The sequence below is a fragment of the Artibeus jamaicensis genome, unplaced genomic scaffold, assembly GCF_021234435.1.
Source record: "Artibeus jamaicensis isolate MK-2021 breed Jamaican fruit bat unplaced genomic scaffold, CSHL_Jam_final scaffold_1283, whole genome shotgun sequence".
NCBI classification, from domain to species: Eukaryota; Metazoa; Chordata; class Mammalia; order Chiroptera; family Phyllostomidae; genus Artibeus; species Artibeus jamaicensis.
Genome location: NW_026522028.1, coordinates 17617150 through 17635682, shown reverse-complemented (window position 1 = coordinate 17635682; position 18533 = coordinate 17617150). Strand labels below are relative to the sequence as shown.

General features: G+C 40.1%; 1 protein-coding gene across 3 annotated transcripts in view; it reads left to right on the top strand.

Annotated features, from left to right (window-relative positions):
• REPS2 (RALBP1 associated Eps domain containing 2) overlaps positions 1–18533 on the top strand; it is a 219772-nt gene that overhangs the window by 166502 nt on the left and 34737 nt on the right. The gene's annotated exons all lie outside the window — the stretch shown is intronic.

The following is an 18533-nucleotide window of genomic DNA, read 5'->3' as shown; positions in this document are numbered from 1 at the left end:
CCTTTATTCAACTGGCAGCCTCAAAAGCTTGTTGTGAGTAGCCCTACCCAACTCTGTGTTTCACAAACACAATTAGAAGAAACCAGACTAAGGCCTCACCTGCAAGGTGAGGAAGAGGGCAATATGCTTGTTAGGGATAACAGGATAAAGTATTTCCTCCAGACTCTCTCCTGAGGACCCTGCTCTGCTCAGCAGGTTCTGTAGGTATCATCAACTGGCACACTGACAAACTTTTGCTCCAATTTTTAGCCTTTGCTGATGTCTGTGTTGTAAATCCTCCCACTGTGGCTGATTGCAGGTGGAGTTGAGAAGCAGTCAGTGTGCACCACCATCATTGGCTCATTGGTACCAGTGTGCTCTGGCTTTTTCTTTTATTATTATTATTATTAGTAGTGGTGGTGGCTGTTGTTGTTGTTTTAGTTTGGGGCACTGTTTCAGCACAGTCCCAGAATGTGCTGTTAGAAATGGGCCATGTTTTTGAAGTTGCTAGAAATGAATCTTCCCTCTTATTTACATTTCACTTGTACCACTAGGTGGCACTTTAAGGACATTACAGGAAATTGGCTCTACTACATTTATTATGTTTACTTTATATTGAAGTATAATTTGCATATTGAAAAATGCAAATTGAACATGCAACTCAGTGAATTTTCACAGACAGAACACGTGTGTAATCGGCACTGCAGTGAAGAAACAATGTTACTAGAACCCCAGAAAGTTCTTATACTATTTTTTAGGTTCTATCCCTTTTTCTTAGGGTTACCAATATTCTGACTTCTAACAGCATAGATTAGTTTTACTGGTTTTCTACCTTATATAAATGGAACCATGTAGTATATATTCTTGTGTCTGGTTTCTTTTGCTTAAATGCTGTTTGTGTGATTCATTCATATTGTGTGTAATTGTAGATCATAGCTGTATAGTATTCCATTGTGTGTGCAAATATATCACTGTTTTCTACTGTTGATGGGCATTTGAGTAGTTCTCAAATTTTGACAATTGTAAGTAATGCTTCTACGCATATAAATGTACAAGTTTTTGAGTAGATGTAGGTTTTTATCTCTTTTGGGTATATACCTAGGAGTAGAATTTCTGGGTCATAGACTAAGCATCTGTTCAGGTTTACTGAATATCACCAAACAGTTTTGTAGAGTATTTGTAGTGATTCACATTCTATGAATAGTGTCCCTAGTTAGTTCCACATCCTTATTAATACTGAATTTCTTTCATGTTCGCTGTGTCCTCTTACATAATTTTTATAGCTCCCTCTCTAGCCAATCATTTCTTTTTTTTTTAAAGATTTTATTTATTTATCCTTAGAGGGGAAGGGAAGGAGAGAGGGAGAGAAATATCAATGTATGGTTGCTTCTTGTAAGTCCCCTGCAGGGAACTGGCCTGCAACCCAGGCATGTGCCCTGACTGGGAATCGAACTGTGGTTGTTTGGTTCCCAGGCCCACGCTCAATCAGTCATTTCTAATTGAGTTGTTTGTAACGCTACATTCTTCTGATGGCCTAGCTTATGCAGGAAGGATGGTGTCAATCCAAATGGGGACTTCTATCAGTCTAAATATGAGCTATCAGTAGTTAGAAGAGACGTTACTCAAACATTTCATTACTAATGTAGAGCAATGGAACTGGGTAGGGAGTTCAAAATTGTAAGTGTGGTAAAACATCAGGTGAAGCTAGGACTTTGAGGCACTTTGAGATTTTTATATACTTTAGGTACGTATTGTTGCCAGGCCTATATATGTCTAACATCTGGGACTAGCAAAAAAAGATTTCTAAAGGCCTCACAATTCCTTTGAATTGTGATGGTGGTGGGTGCCTGTTTTAGTAAGGGTCTTTGTGGTATGGTATGAGACATGCAGATGTCACCTTTCTTTAGCCTTACCCAATGGAGAACATGAGTCTCAAGAGAATCCTGCCACAAATCACCTTTTCTAGGAGGTCCATGTTGTTGGCTCTGCAGGTGGCATTATATAATATGGCCTTAGCTATGTAATGAGTACAGCATGGGGCTTAGACTTCATTCAGGTCTTTGTTCCATTGCTATAAACTGGAACTAGAAGAACAAAACCCTAGTCATGCTCAAAATATTTGTGTTTTAGATAAAATATTTGTGATCTAATTTGTGACGGTGCCAAAGAGTCCTATAGTTGTAATAATAAGCCTGTTTTATGGATGCTGTTCATAATCCATTGGGTTCCAGGAATTCCCAAGGGATTATGATGGGTCACTACTATATCCAGGGATTAGTTGCCCATTATAGGTACTGATTATCCATGTCCATCAGAATTGTCCCTGAGCTTCTCTGTCAGTGTTCCCTTGGGTGTCTCCAATGTCAGATTGGCCAGCTGTAGGAAGGATACCAGAGATATTCACTACCTGAGATTTCTGTGCTGAGGTAGCCATGATGAAACCTAAAAGTCTGAAAGGACTTTTATTTTTTGGTTCACAGCTCGCGATCAATCCACTGAGCTACACCAGCCAGGCGGACTTTTATTTTTGAAAGTTTCTTCCCCCTAAACAGGTAGCAATAATATTTGGTGCCAGATTTGGATTATGGGTAGCCTGATTTAGTGGATCTGCTTATAACCTAAACTCGAGTCCCATTTGATTAGTTTAGGTTTTCATCTTCTGGCAAGAAGGGAAAAGTCCCTTGTGTTGAATTGGCTGCTACTTACAATAGCAGGGAAACTAGTCCTATACCTGGGAAACCAATTGTAATTTTACTTCTGATTATGATAGTAACTGCCATTATTGAACAGTGCATCAAACTCTAGACATATCTTTCGCTTAATCTTCACAATCCTAAGAGTTTAGGTAGATTATCTTCTTTCGAAAAGAAATTGTGGCTCAGAGAGGTTAAGCACATGCCCAGGCTATGCACTAAGCGAGTACAAAGCCTGGGTTTGATTTCAAAGCCTATGCCCTGTAACTGCTGTGCTCTGTGGCTCTAGTTACTGTGGGATGAATTCTTGACTTGTCCACTGGAATATGAAACAGTGTTGGGTTCATTACTAGGTCATTGCACACATTGATCAGGAAACCTGCTGTTTGCTGGCATTCAGCTTAGGCATCAGGAAAACAATAATGAAACAAGACATAGGTGCTACCTTCTAGGTGTTGCTTATACTTCTGCTCCATGTTTCTGTCTCTTACAAGCGACTTTGGTCATGAGTTTTTGTAATTGTTCTTACAGAGAATTCAGTCTTTTTGGACTGATTGGAGGAATGATGGGGTTGGCTGTGGCCAGTGTGATGCTGGTCATTGGTTTTTCATCTTCTATGCCTGGGTTTGACAATGTAGGTTTCTGGTGTGCTCTTACCTAGCAGAGATGGGGGCCAGGTGAAAGTTAGGCACTAAGTGACATTTAAAATACCAATAAGTTGGTGGAGATGGCCTAGAGACTAGCAGGATTGTTTGCTCATCTGCCTAGAATTTAGTCACTGCGTTTGTGATTCTCAGCCTTGGGATCTGCCTGGATTCCTGGGTGATAAATAGAGCTTGAGTTTCTTTTTCTAATCTGTCAGTAGCATGAAGATTACAAGTTTTTAAGATGTCACCTTAGCAATTAGTTCTGCAATTAAAGTACTTATTTTTAAAATGATACTTTTTTGTTGCAAATTTGACTTTTAATTATTTTAAAAATAATTTTATTGATTATGCTATTATAATTGTCCCATTCCCCCCCTTTATTCCCCTCTACCCTGCACATACCCTCCCACTCACATTTTCCCCCTTTAGTTCATGTCCATGGGTCATTCATATAAGTTCTTTGGCTTCTACATTTCCTATACTGTTCTTAAGCTCCCCCTGTCTATTTTCTACCTACCATTTATGCTACCTATTCTCTGTACCTTTTTCCCCTCTCTGCTTCTCCCACTCCCCAACTGATAACCCTCCATGTGGTCTCCATTTCTATGATTCTGTTCCTGTTCTAGTTGGTTGCTTAGTTTGCTTTTGTTTTTGGTGTGGTTGTTAATAACTGTGAGTTTGCTGTCCTTTCACTGTTCATCTTTTTTAACTCCTTTTTCTTAGATAAATCCCTTTAACATTTCATATAATAAGGGCTTGGTGATGATGAACTCCTTGAACTTGACCTTCTCTGAGAAGCACTTTATCTGCCCTTCCTGTCTAAATGAAAGCTTTGCTGGATAGAGCAATATTGGATGTGTAGGTCCTTGCCTTTCATGACTTGGAATACTGCTTTCTAGCCCCTTCTTGCCTGTAAGGTCTCTTTTGAGAAATCAGCTGACAGTCTGATGGGAACTCCTTCGTAGGTAACTGTCTTCTTTTCTCTCGCTGCTTCTAAGATTCTTTCCTTATTTTTAATCTTGGGTAATGTAATTATGATGGGTGCTTCCTGGGGTCCACCTTCTTGGGGACTCTCTGAGCTTCCTGGACTTCCTGGAAGTCTGTTTGCTTTGCCAGTGTTACATTCCACTCTCACAAGCAAGAAGGGTCGGAGACCGTCGGGCAGTCAAAGATGTTTTATTGGCCAAAGTTTCAAAGTTTTACCTGCGCAGGGGCGAACTCTCGGGGTGTCCGGAGACACGGTGCCAAAATGGCTGCAAATGAGAGTCGCTCCTAACGCTTACAGGCTAGGGTTTTTATAGAAGCGGGCAAGCAAGCGGGTTTCCAGAAGCAAAGGTGGCAGTTAGCGATAGGCTAAACGAGCTCAGGTGTGAAGCACTTAACAACAACTCCTGACACATGGAAGCCCTCTATACGTTTTGACCAATTCCTAACTCTCTGGAACACCTGCCTCGGGGTGGGTGCGGTTTCTACTCAGGCTTGAGTGAGCAAACAGCTTAGCACAAACAACTTATTTCCTCCTCGACTCTAACAGCCAGATTAGGGAAGTTCTCCTTCATTATTTGTTCAAATAAGTTTTCAATTTGTTGCTCTTCCTCTTCCCTTTTTGGCACCCCTATAATTCAGATGTTGGAACATTTAAAGATGTCCTGGAGGTTCCTAAGCCTCTCTTCATTTTTTTGAATTCTTGTTTCTTCATTCTTTTCTGGTTGGATGTTTCTTTCTTCCTTCTGATCCACACTGTTTAATCAACAGTCCCAGTTTCCTTCCCATCACTGTTGGTTCCCTGTGCATTTTCCTTTATTTCATGTAGCATTGCCTTCATTTTTTCATCTAATTTGTGACCAAATTTAACCAATTCTGTGAGCATCCTGATTACCAGTGTTTTGAACTGCATCTGATAGGTTGCACAGTTCAACCTATCTCTTTGTGGCTTAGCTGTATTTTTTTCTGGAGCTCTTATCTGTCCTTTCTTTTGGGCCTTTTTTTTTTTTTTTTTTTTGGGTCTCAGTGCGCCTGCCTTAGGGGCGGAGCCTTAGGTGTTCACCGGGGTGGAGTGACCTGAGTGGAGCAACCTGAGTCGTTGGGTTGTGACGCAGTCAGTGAGGAAGGAGTCAAGAGGGAACACTGGCGGTTGTTCCACTCTCTGCTGGATTTCAGTCACTTCCCCTGCTACTCAGAAGCAAAATGGACACTCGTGGTGCTGATTCCCAGGTAGGTTGGCTTGTGTACATTCTAGGACCCCTTGGGTCTTTCCAATGAACTCTCCTGAGAGGCTGGGTGTTTCTCTTGCTGCCGCCTCAACCACCACAGGTGTTTTCAATTGGTGTTTAGAGGCTTTATTTCCCGGAGCTGGGACCTCGGGTTGCGAGGTCTGTTTCACTCAGGTGTTTCTCCTGGTTTATCTGTGCGTGAATGTGGGACTGCCCACTTCACCAGCCGCCAACTTGCAGTCGGCCGGCTGCAGCCTTGCCTGGCCTGCTCCATAATCCACTTCTTCGCTGGGTCCACCAGCCGCCATCTTGCCTTTGCTGAGAGTCCTCTCCACATGGCCGCCCATCTCTGTGCCTCCTACTGGTCTGGATGAATGTTTCTTTTTTTACTCCTTGGTTGTGGGACTTCTATACATTTCGATTTTCTGTCAGTTCTGGTTGTTTGTGTTTTTAAATTGTTGTTGTCCTTCTTTTGGTTGTGTGAGGAGGCACAGCGTGTTTACCTACTCCTCCATCTTCGCTGGAGGTCTGTAAATTTGACTTTTCAACAAATCTTATTGTGAAGACTTTGCTCAGCTTCAATTATTTCTTTGTTTATGGGACCATATTGCAAACACTCTTTATTCCCTCCATGGTAAGTGGAAAAGAAAACAATTAAGAACCCTACTTAGTTTTTGCTGGAGAACTTGTGGTCTTATCCAGACTAGGACCTTGGATACTTGGTTTTCTCATCTTTTCAAGGAAGAGTTTGGACCATCAGTGGTTCCCAGTTGGTCTGGGCTGGCTTCATAAATTCACCCAGGGAGCTCATGAAAATAGAAGTTTCTAATGCTCCACCCTTAGGAGATTATAATTAAGGAAGTCTAGGGTAGTATGTAAATCTCTGTAATTTATAAAAATTTCTTAGATAATTGTCCTTTGCAGCTATATTTGGGATCCACTAGGCTAGATGGTCTAGAACGAACAGAATTGAGTTGGGAAGAAACTTCTGGTGTATTTGAAGATTCAGGTAAAAAAATGTGCCTGGAGCAGGTTCACTATGGGCAAACTAATGCAGTTGTGATGCAGAGGTAAAGTGGAGCCAGATGATGGAAGGTCTTTCATTGGCTGAGGGATTGTGTTGTGTGCCATAGACCTTAGAGACCCATTGAGGGTCTTTGAGAAAAAGTGTTTCGATGAGAAGGTACTTTACTTTACAAAGTAGTTCCTCGGTGGTGTGTAGGGTGGTTTGGACTGGGAGGAAAAACTGAAGGCTGGAAAAAAGACCCATTGAAGTTTCTGCAGTGGCCCAGTCAGGAGGTGTGATGAGCATCTGGGCTCAGATGGGTGCTGTGGGACCTCTTTAAAGCTGGCCTGCCTGGATCTGAGGCATGTTGTTTTTAAGCTACTTAAAAAAATCCATAATTTATCAGTGTTGTGTTCATCTACTTTAAGTATTATAATGAATAATTTTTATTGTTTGTGTCCAGAAGGTTTTAAAAGAGCCCAGTAAATAAATTCATGCAGAGTATTTGGCAGCAGGAACAACAGCTGCTACTGTAGGGAAGGACGGGGGACAGGAGGAGGGAAGGGAGCCCATTTTTGCCAGGCAGCAACCCCATCATCACCCTGCCTCATGCTCTTGGCCAGTGTGAGAGGACGAGGTATGTACACCAGGGGCCCCTAGAGTTGAATCTGCTAACCATTGTGGAGAATGCTCCTCCTGAAGGACTGGGTGTGGAACATGTCATTTGGCATTCAAGTCAAATGCAGTATTTTTTTCCCTTTGTTTCTCTAAAACCCAGCCTGTGGTTCAGTGTTCCCCAGAGTGTGTTTCACAGAACATTACTTCTACTGGATTTTAATAGAAGGAGCAGGAGAATAAAGAGTGGGAGCTAAATAAATTTGGGAACTGCTGGGTTAACCAAAGTGAGTGGCTTCCTTGACCTCACAGGATTTTGGAGAGTATGATACGCAATGTGCTTTGTGAATTTGTAGGAGGGACACAGATCATGTGGTGTTTCTTAAGCTTATTTGTAATTCTTTTTCCTTCTAGACCAGGGACTGGCAAACTATGCAGCACATGCTAATCTATCCCACCACCTGTTTTTGTAAATAAAGTTTATCAGAGCACAGCCACACCAATTCATTGTATTGTCTATGCTGCTTTAGAACCAACCAGCAAGGTTGCAAAATTGCAGTGGAGACCTGGAGACTCAGAGATCACATGGCCTGGACAACTGAAAATATATAATATCTGGCTCTTTTTATTAAAAGGTTGCCAGTACCTCCTCTAGGCAATTTATGGAACTGGTGTTGCTTTAGCACTGCTTTGTGATGAATCTGCGTAATGTTCCTCAGTTATACGCTTGCACATTTTTTCCTCTTGTTTTAAACTATTTTCTCTTGCAACTATTTGCCCATCCTCCAAGATCAATACCTAGAATCCGCGTGCCATTGTTCTTTTCTTTCACTTACCACATTCCACCATTACCAAGAATGTATCCATTCTCTAATGGAAATAGCTTTCAAATCTGCCTATGCCCACTCCCACCAGACTGGTTTAAATGACCATTATTGCTTATATTTTCTTCCTTTGCCTTCTAATTGAGTTTCCTTCCCCTAGTATGGGTTGCTTCTACTCTATTTACCTGCATGGCTCTCAGAATAATTTCCAAATTCTGAACAGGGATGTGTCAGTCTAGTTAAGAAAACAGAAAAACAGAAACCACCCTATGCATTTCACACTGGAAGAGATTTCATTCAAGGAATTTGATACCTAAACAGAAAGAATGAGATGTCCTAGAGGAACAAAGATGAGTCACAGCTTTCTAAAGGTTAAGACATTTTAAGAACTGAGGGAACAGCTGAAGATTCTCAGACTGCCTGCATCCTGCACCTAAGTAATGATTTGCAGGGAAATGCCTGAGGCCTTTGTAAACCTTCTGACTTCTAAAACCCATGCCTTTCTGTCTACCACTGCTAAAGGAGCAATAACATTGCTTTTTTTTTACCTTCTTAGTTTCATGTGTGTGACTCTCCGTAGGCTTCCCCTCAAACACGTGATCTGAAAGGGAAAGACCAAGGAAGGGCAAACTAGAGTGCTTTAACTCCTCTTGTCTGAGAGTACTTTGTTTGATTTCTCAGGTCCAGAACCTGAGATAAGGATTTTTGAAAGCGACACGTAAGATGTATGAAATATATACTTGTATAATTGAATAAATGAATGAACCCTTCTTGTAGAGAATCAAAATGTCTAGCGTCCTGGGGCCTATTTCTGGGGAGCCAAGTGAGCAGGAGCCATGTTGTCCTATCAACCATGGCAATAGGCAAAGCCCCAGAGTAAGTCTTCACATACTGAGTGACGGCACCTCCAAATCCATGTGATCTATTCAGGCTTTTGCTTACAAAATTAGAATGAAAATATATTTCTTATTTGTGAGTAGGGGAGTATTAATATTAAAATATATATGTTTTTAAGCAGAACCTTAGGTCAGGTTTCAGTGAGCTCTTGACTAAAAGTACATTTTTCTGTGCTTTCCACATCCTGGCTGGGTGCATGCTATTACACAGGAGTCATGAGGGAAGTACTGCTATTTGCAGTATTAATTGTAATCTAAACAATCTAAACATTTGATTCTTGCCCAAGATTCAAGCATTGGATTTCAGTTCAGACAACCTAAAGTTTCGGACAAGGGCATATTGTATATATTGATAGTGGAGTTATTTCCCCCTTCCTCCTTTTTAATACATAGAATTAAAAAGGGAGCCACTGAAGCTTCCCTGCTTTCATGGGTTATCGTTTTCCCAAAATTGTTAACTTGGAAAAATCTGAACAAAAGCAAAGAAATCTCCCTGGTTTGTTCTGCTTTCCAGTTTTCAAGTCTAATGTAAGCCTCATACTATTTTCATGAAAGCAAGTAAAATAGTTTATTGGGAAGAAAGGCATTTGCATGTCTAAATCTCATCTTTACTTTTTTTTTGAATCCACAGACTTGTTTTCTTTCCTTATCTTTTTTCCTGGGATGATTTCTAGCTCTGGTGAGGCTCTGCCTTTCCAAGCCCTTCCTGATTCCTGTGTTCCAGGCCCCTCACAAGGTTCACTCTGTGTGTTCAACAGATGGACCCATTTAGAATCAGTCATGGAGCAGGACAAAGGGGTGAGGAGGTCTTGAGTTTCTTTGTAGGGAGATTGATGGTTATATACAGCCTGACATAACACTGAGGAATTGATTGTTAACCATCATAGAGCTAGAAACCTCAAGCCTCTGAATGCCATTTCAGGAAGGTAAATTTGTAAATAAAAAAGGAAATTCAGATATGTCTCACAACTGCTTCCTCATCCTTCTTGTCACCAGCCCATTGTTTGGGTTTTTAGAGACGCTTAAGAGAAAGCAAAGGCAATGACAAAGACAGCTACTACTTTTGGTGTGCTCAGAAGTGTCATTTTTTTTTTTGAGAAGAGGATACAGTTTATCATATCCTTCAATATTTTTACAAGAAGGAGGCTTCATTCATCTCCCGGGGAAAGGGAGCCTCAGAGAAAATGCTTTTCTGTGTCTGCCTGGTGGTAGGAGGGAACTGATCAATTGGAAAGGCGGGGTGACTAAGCCTGGCTGGTATAATATGCTGTGCATGCTTGTGGTCCCTGCAGGGAGCTGTGCAAATAGACTTGGAGCCATAATATACCATGTTTTGCCATGTACTATGTGCACTTTTTTGGCCAGATATTTGAGGGGGAAAATAATGATACACACTATACATGCGTATAACAATTACTTACTATGGGTATAATAATAACATGTATAATGTGCACAAAAACTTGGGTGCACATTACATGGCAAAGTACAGTATGTGTTCCAAGCAATAGAGTTTTTCAGGGAGAAGGCAAGAAAGGACATTCAGTCCAATTTGCAATTTCTTAGCACAGTTCATGGAAAGTCCTGCATTTGGGGGCACGTTGGGCCTTCTTTCAGCCATTAATGGAGCCGACAGTAGGCTGGCAGACCTTGAAGATAACATTTTTCAGAACCCTCAGGGAAGGTGGGTGAGTGCCTACATCCCCTACAGTGAATGGCTCCTGGGTAGCTTTGTTTGGGTGTTTCCTACATTCCTCAAACTCAGTATGCCCCAAAGTGGGCTCCCCTCACACCTGTTTGTCCTTTGGTTTCCATCTTGGGGATTGGCCTCCATGCTCTTCGGGTACCCCAGGCTGACATTCTGGGTGTTAGAGCATAGGAAGCCTCCTTTCTCACCATCCCCTGCAGTGCCCCTCTGGTTGGCTGCACCCTGCTTATCACCCAGGTCTCAGCTGGGATATCACCTTGGCCCGAGTCTTTGCTGACCCACCATTGTCCTTATTCTGCCAAAGTATGTTTGCTCGATCATTTCTTTGCCTCTCCCATGAGACTTAAGCTCCTTGTAAGCAAGACCTGGGGCTTGTTCATCCTTGTATTGTTTAACAGTGCTAGCATAGGGCCTGCCTATAGTAGCTGTTCAATAAATATTTTTTGGCTCAAGAAATATAGAGCATAGTGGTTACAAACCCAACTTTAAGACCTGAGGCCTGGAATCAGACCCTGCTATTTGTGTGATCTTGGGTGAATTCCTTCTCAATTCTCAATGTCTTCACTAATAATATGGGGATAATAACTACTCCCTGGACTGTGATGATAAAATGATATAATCCATGTAAAGCACCTAGAGCAACATATGACACATAGTGTTTTGTGTTTGCAGTATTTATTAATAATAACAGTCATAGTGCATTTATCTGTAGTGGAAAGGAGGAGGCTATAAGAAAAAGTTGGAACTAGAAATCACAGATGTTGAGAACCTGTAAAATGGGTTTGGAACAGGTGGGAGTTGTTTGGGAACCAAGATTTCTAGCTAGGGTGGCGAAAATGTAGAAGCAGGTGGGATTACTCTGGGAAAGAATGAACAGGGAGGGGGAAATGAGGCAGGAAACCGAAGACAGAACCTTCAAACATCTATATCTGAGGGATAAGAGGAGTCAAAAGAACAGAAATATAAGATTATAGTAGGAGATCACGGCTTGTCAGATGCCAGGAACTGGTGTTTAAAAAGGTAGTCAAGGGCACCATTCTGGACAGGAGGTCTAGAGAAGACTAGAAGAGGCAGCTAGATCCTGGTAAATGGAAGAACAGTATTGCTCTTGGGGCCAAGCCTTTTTAGTAGAATCAAGAAGGAAGTGGCAATAGATTCAGAAGATGCTGGGTTTGGGATGAAGTGGGCACACTAAGACTGACTCTTGTTCTTTGGTGTGTTTCTGCAACACAGATTAGTTTGTAGGTAGAGGACTGATGTCAGCTTAATGTGGGTATCATGGTTCACATTGAGGGGTCCCCCCCAGAATGTTAATAGTTTGCATTACTGGCTGATAGCAGCTGAAAGAAGAGTGTTGTAGCAGAGCCAAATGTAGCAGCCTGGCGCTTAGGGAATAGGAAGACATGGTACCCAGTCTCCCTGGGTCTTATTTGGCTGATTGGTGCCTGCTCCATCTGGAAGGGCTCTAAGGCCAGTCTTTGTGCATTCATTGACTGATTTTGTATCACTTAGTTGTGGGAACCCCTCTGTTTGCTCTTTCTGTCATGCTTACCCTCTCCCTACCTTATTTAAGGTAAAGAATAAATACCTACTAGAGTGTTTCTTTTTCTGTTTTGTTTTGTTTGCTTGTTTTTTGCTTTGGGTAGCATGGACATTTTATTTATTTATTTTGATTTTTAATTTAATCTTTATTATATTTTTTCCATAACTATTTAGTCCCCTTTTACCCCCTACCCCAGTAATCACCACACTGTGGTCCATGTCCATGAGTCCTTTCTCCTTTTTGCTCAGTCTTTCTACCCTCTTTCTTCCCCATGTACCAGCTGTCATCTGCTCTCCCCATTTTCCTTGTTAGTTCAGTATGTTCATTAGATTCCATATATAAGTGAAATCACATGGTATTTGCCTTTCTCTGACTGGCCTGTGTCACTTAGCATAATGTTGTCCAGGTCCATTCATACTGTCACAAAGGGTAAAACTTCCTTCCTTTTTACAGCCCAGTAGTATTCTATTATATAAATGCCCCATAGTTGTTTTTTTCACTCATCTACCAATGGACGCTTAGGCTGCTTCCATATCTTGGTGATTGAAAATAACACTACAGTAAACTTAGGGATGCATATGTTCTTTTGAATTAATGTTTTGGGTTCCTTCAGATATATTCCCAGAAGTGGAATTGCTGGGTCAAAAAACAGATCCATTTTTAATTTTTTGAGATATTTCCATACTGCTTTCTATAGTGGCTGCACCAATCTGCATTCCCACCAACAGTACAAAAGAGTTTCCATTTCTCCACATCCTTGCTGTCACTTGTTTGTTGATTTATTGATGATGGCCATTTTGACAGGTGTGAGGTAATACCTCATTGTGGTTTTGTTTTTCTCCGTTGATTCATGATGTTGAGCATTTTTTCATGTCTGTTGGCCATCTGTATGTCTTTCTCAGAGAAGTGTCAATTCAGGCCCTTTGCCCATTTTTAATTGGTTTGGGTTTTTTTGGTGTCAAGTTTTGTAAGTTCTTTATAAATTTTGGATATTAACCCTTTATCAGATGAATCAGTGAATATTTTGTTGAATCAGTGAATATTTTGGTTTCTTTTGCTGTGAAAAAACTTTATAGTTTGATATAGTTGCATTTGTTTCTTTTTCCCTTGCTTGGGGAGATATATCTGATAAAATATTCCCATGAACAATGTTTGAGATTTTGCTGCCTGTATTTTCTCCTAAGATTTTTATAGTTTTGGGTATAACATTTAAGTCTTTGATACATTTTGAATTTATTCTTGTGTGTGTGGTGTAAGAAGGTTATCTAATTTCATTTTTTGGCATATATCTGTCCAATTTTCCCAACACTATTAAATAGTCTATCGGTAGGCCATTTTATGTGCTTGCTTCCAGTGTTGAATATTAATCAACTGTAAAGATGTGGGTTTATTTCTGGGCTCTCTATTCTGTTCCATTGATCTATGTGCCTGTTTTCATGCCATTGGCATGCTGTTTTGATTACTATGGCCTTATAGTGTAGTTTGATATTAGGTAACATGCGTCCTTCAGCTTCGTTCTTCTTTCTCAGGATTGCTGTTGCTATGTGGGGCCTTTTGTGGTTCCATATACATTTTTGAAATGTTTATTATAGATCTGTGAAGTATACCATTGGAATCTTCATAGAAATTGTATTGAATCTCTAGATTGCTTTGGGTAGCTTGGACATTTTAGTGTCCAATCTTCCTATCTATGAACATGATATGTGCTCCCACATATTTGTATCTTTTTCCATTCTTTCTTCAGTGTCATATAATTTTTTGAATGCAGGTCTTTTACATCTTTCCTTAGATTTATTTCTACATATTTTATTCTTTTTTTCTATATTTTATTCTTTCTGAAGCAGTTGTGAATGAAATTGTTTTCTTAATTTCCCTTTCTGTTATTTTTTTATTGGCATATAAAAATACAGTGGATTTCTGGATATTAATTTAGTGTCCTGCTACTTGGCTGAATTCATTTACCAGTTCTAGTAGTTTCTTGGTGTAATCTTTGGGAGTCTCTGTGTTCACTATCATGTCATCTGCAAATAATGGAAGTTTTACTTCTTCCTTTCCAATTTGCATGTCTCGTATTTCGTCTTGTTTAATTGCTTTAGCTAGGATTTCCAGTACTGTGTGGAATAAGAGGTGAAAGCAGGCCTTTCTGTCTTGTTTCCAATCTTAAGGGGAATGCTTATAGGTTTTGCCCATTGAGTATGATGCTGGCAGTGGGTTTGTCATATACAGCCTTTATCATGTTTAGGTATGTTCCTTCTATTCCCACAATGGTGAGAATTTTTATTATAAATGGGTGCTGGATTTTATCAAATACTTGTTCTGCATCTGTTGATATGATCATGTAGTTTTTATCCTTCATTTTGTTTATGTGATGAATCACATTTATTGATTTACAAATGTGGCACCAACCTTGCATTCCCAGAAAAATTTCCACTTGATTGTGGTCTGTAATGTTTTTGATTCATTGCTGTATTCGGCTTGATAATATTTTGTTGAGGATTTTAGTGTCCATGTTCATCAGGGATATTGGCCTATAATTTTCTTTTTTTGTAGTATCTTGACAATGTGTACAATGTGTTTAGGAGCCTTCCCTCATGAATTTTATGAAATAGTTTGAGGAGAGGTGTTAGTTCTTCTCAGAATGTTTGGTAAAATTCACTTATGAAGCCATCTAGTCTAGGTATTTTGTTTGTTGGGAATTTTTTGATTACTGCTTCAATTTCATTAGGTGTAATCTGTCTGTTCAGATTCTCTGATTCTTCCTTCTTTAGTTTGGGAAGACTGTATCTTTCTAGGAATTTATCCATTTTGTCTAGGTTGTTCAGTTTGTTGGCATATAGATGTTCATAATATTTTCTTACATTTCTTTGCATTTCGTTGGTGTCAGTTGTTATTCCTTCTCTTTCATTTTTTACTTTATTTGGTTCCTCTCTCTTTGTTTCTTTGAGTCTAGTTAAAGGTTTCTCAATCTTGTTTATCTTTTCTAAGAACCAGCTCTTCGATTCATTGATGTTTTTATAAAATCATTTTTAAGACTCTATTTTGTTTATTTCTGCTCTGATCTCTATTATTTTCTTTCTACTCAGTTTGGGCTTTGTTTGTTATTCTTTCTCAAGTTCCTTTAAGTGCTTTAAGTGTGAAGTTAGATTGTTTACTTGAGCTTTTTCTTGTTTTCTGGGATAGGCCACTAATGCTATGAATTTCCCTCTTAGAACTGCTTTCCCTGTGTCCTACAGATTTTGGATTGTTGTGTTCTCATTTCCATTTGTTTCAAGGTATCTTTTGACTTCATCCTTGATCTCTTTGTTGACCCATTCATTGTTTAATAACATGTTATTTAGCTTCCATGACTTTGCATGTTTTCCAGCATTCTTCTTGTGATTGATTTCTAGTTTCATAGTATTGTGTTCAAAGATGTTTGATGTGATTTCAATGTTCTTAAATTAATTGAGACTTGTTTTGTGTCCTAGCATATGGTCTATCCTAGAAAATGTTCCTTGTGCACTTGAAAAGTATGTATAAGCTCCTGCTTTGGGATGAAATGCTCCAAAGATAGCAATTAAATCCGTGTGACCTGGTGTGTCATTTAAAGCTGCTGTCTCCTTGTTGATTTTCTGTCTGGAAGATCTATCCGTTGAAGTCAAAGGGGTATTAAAATCCCTGGCTATGACTGTATTTTTGTCAGTTTCTGTCCTTGTTATGGTTGAGGGAGAGAGACCTGAGTCAGGAGGCCTCCCTTCCCTGCCTCATTTTTTTGTTTTACCAGAAGAGATGAATTCAAATGAGAGACATTTGGTGGAAATGAGGTAGCAAGTTTATTTATGTAACACATATGAGCACAAAGCTGCAGGCAGGTACTCATCTAGTCTAAATGCTCCACATATAGTGAAAATAAAGTTGTAAGTGTGTTAGTAAGTTAGCGAGTTTGTTGTGTACACTTGAGCTGACACTACAAGTGGGTACTTCTATAGTTAATCTAAGTACGTCAATTATTGAGGTTCAGGGGTTATATAACTAAGCTGGCTTCCAGCTTCCACTCCTCCTTTCCATTGGAAATAATGTACAGCTACAAAGGCTTTCTTTCTCAGTTAGTAAAGGCTGTTTGTCTCAGTGAAATTGTTACAGAGGCCCCCTTTCCAAGCATAGGTTCCCCTGTTTCTCCTGTGCAATTCCTGCTTATGATGTTCAGTGAGATTGTTACAGAAGCCCCTTTCTCAGCCGTCTCAAGGACTCTCCTGTCTTCATGTGCTGTTTTGTAATGGTCTGTACACCTGACAATCTTACCAAACTGAGCTCAGGACTGCTGAGTTAATTGGTGAGACATGTTTCCCTTTTGCTTCTAGCCTCCTGTGTTAAGTTCTTTGTTAGATTGTAATGGCGAGGACCCTGCTTTATTTCCCCTCTGGCCACTCATTCCTAGTTGCAACCTAACACCTTTATGTCCATCAAGATTTGCTTCACATATTTAGGTGTTCCTATATTGGGTGTGTAAATATTTACCACAGTTATATCCTCTTATTGGATTGTTCCCTTTATCATTATGTAGTGTTCTTCTTTGTGTCTTATTATAGCCTTTGTTTTAAAATCTATTTTGTCAAATATAAGTACTGCTACCCCAGATTTGTTTCTTCCATTTGCATGAAATATCTTTTCCCATCCCTTTGCTTTGAGTCTATGTGTATCTTTCAAACTGCGGTGGGTCTCTTGAAGGCAGCGTATATATGGGTCTTGTTTTCCTATCCATTCAGCTACCTTATGGCTTGGTTGGAATATTTAAACCATGTACATTTAGGGTGATATTGATAGATACATATTTAATGCTTTTTAACTTTATATTATTTTCCCTTTTTTTTCTTTTTGCTTTTCTTCTCCTCCTCCTCCTCTCCCTCTCCCTCCATCCCCCTTTAACATTTGTTGCAGTACTGCTTTGGAGTTAACACTCCTATATCTTTTTCTTGCCTTATTTCTCTTTCGATTTTAAATGTTAGCCTGTGGGTAAAGTAGCATTGGTTGTAGGGCCTTGCTTTTCATCACCTGGAATATTTTACACCACTCATTTCTGGCCTGAAATGTTTCTGTTGAGAGATCAGATGACAATCTAATTGGTTCTCCCTTGTAGGTAACTACCTACTTTTGTCTAGTGGTTTTTAGGATTATCTTCTTGTCTTTAAGCTTTGTCATTTTGATTATGATGTGTCTTGGTACAGGACTCTTGGGTCCAACTTGTTCAGAACTCTGAGCTTCCTGGATTTGTGTGTCTTTTTCCTTCACCAGATTTGGGAAATTTTCTATCATTATTTCTTTTAATAGGTTCTTGATCCCTCGTTCCCTCTCTTCTCCTTCTGCTATTCCCATGATGTAGATGTTGTTACACTTCATTTTGTTCAAACTGTCTCTTAAGCCTTTCTCATTAAAAATTTTTTTTTTCTTTTTGGTGCTCTGCCTGGGTGTTCTTTTCTACTTTGTCATCCAAATCACTGATTTGATCCTCTGTTTCATCTAACCTACTGTTTGTTCCGTCCAATGTATTATTTATTTCAGATATTGCATTTTTTTTATTTGTGAGTGGCCCTTTTTTAAGGTTTCTTTGTCTTCTCATGCTGTTGAGTATCCTTATAATCATTACTCTAAACTCTTATCTGATAAGTAGCTTGCCTCCATTTCATCTAGTTCTTCTGGAGAACTTTCTTGCTCTTGCATTTGAGTTCTGTTTGTCTTCCCATTTTGACTGTTTCTCTTTTTCCCCTTAGTCGTTAATCTAATTAGGTGTTAAACTGAACAGCTGTTAAATTGATCAAGCTGTAATCAGCAACCTGGCTTAAGCACCACAGGATGGGGCTGTTACTTCCCCTAAGGCTGATGCTATTCAGAGAGGAGTGCTCTGTTGAGAGTAATGGCTCCTGCAGTCATTTGGGGAATGACTCAGCACAGGGATCCAGAAGCTGTTTGTTCCTTCAGTTCTCTCCCCAGATCCCCCAATCCCAGAGTCTCCTCAAATGTCTCTAGTACACTCTGCCCTCCCTCTTCCAGAGCCCAGGGTAACTGGCTGCAAACAAAATTTTGTCTATTGGCCTTTTAAAAGGCTCTCTGCATCTCTAGCTGCCTCTCTCTGGCCAACAGAACCCCTACTACTTTTCACAGGTGGATGTTATCTGGGTTCTTTTCCTGCTCTGGTCTATGTATAGGCTGGCAAGCCCATCTTGAGGTTCAGGCCCTACACTTCTCAGGGGGAACCCCTCTTCTGCTGAAATACCCTCCAGAACTTCTGCTACCACCTGTGGGAGTCCTGCCAGCCCTCTCACACCTCCTCAGCACTCCCTACCAGTCATACGATGAAGTGGTTTCATCTGTCTGTCCGTGGCTCTAAGGTTTCTCTCCAGCTAGTGTTCAGCTGGTTATTCAGGATAATTTCTCC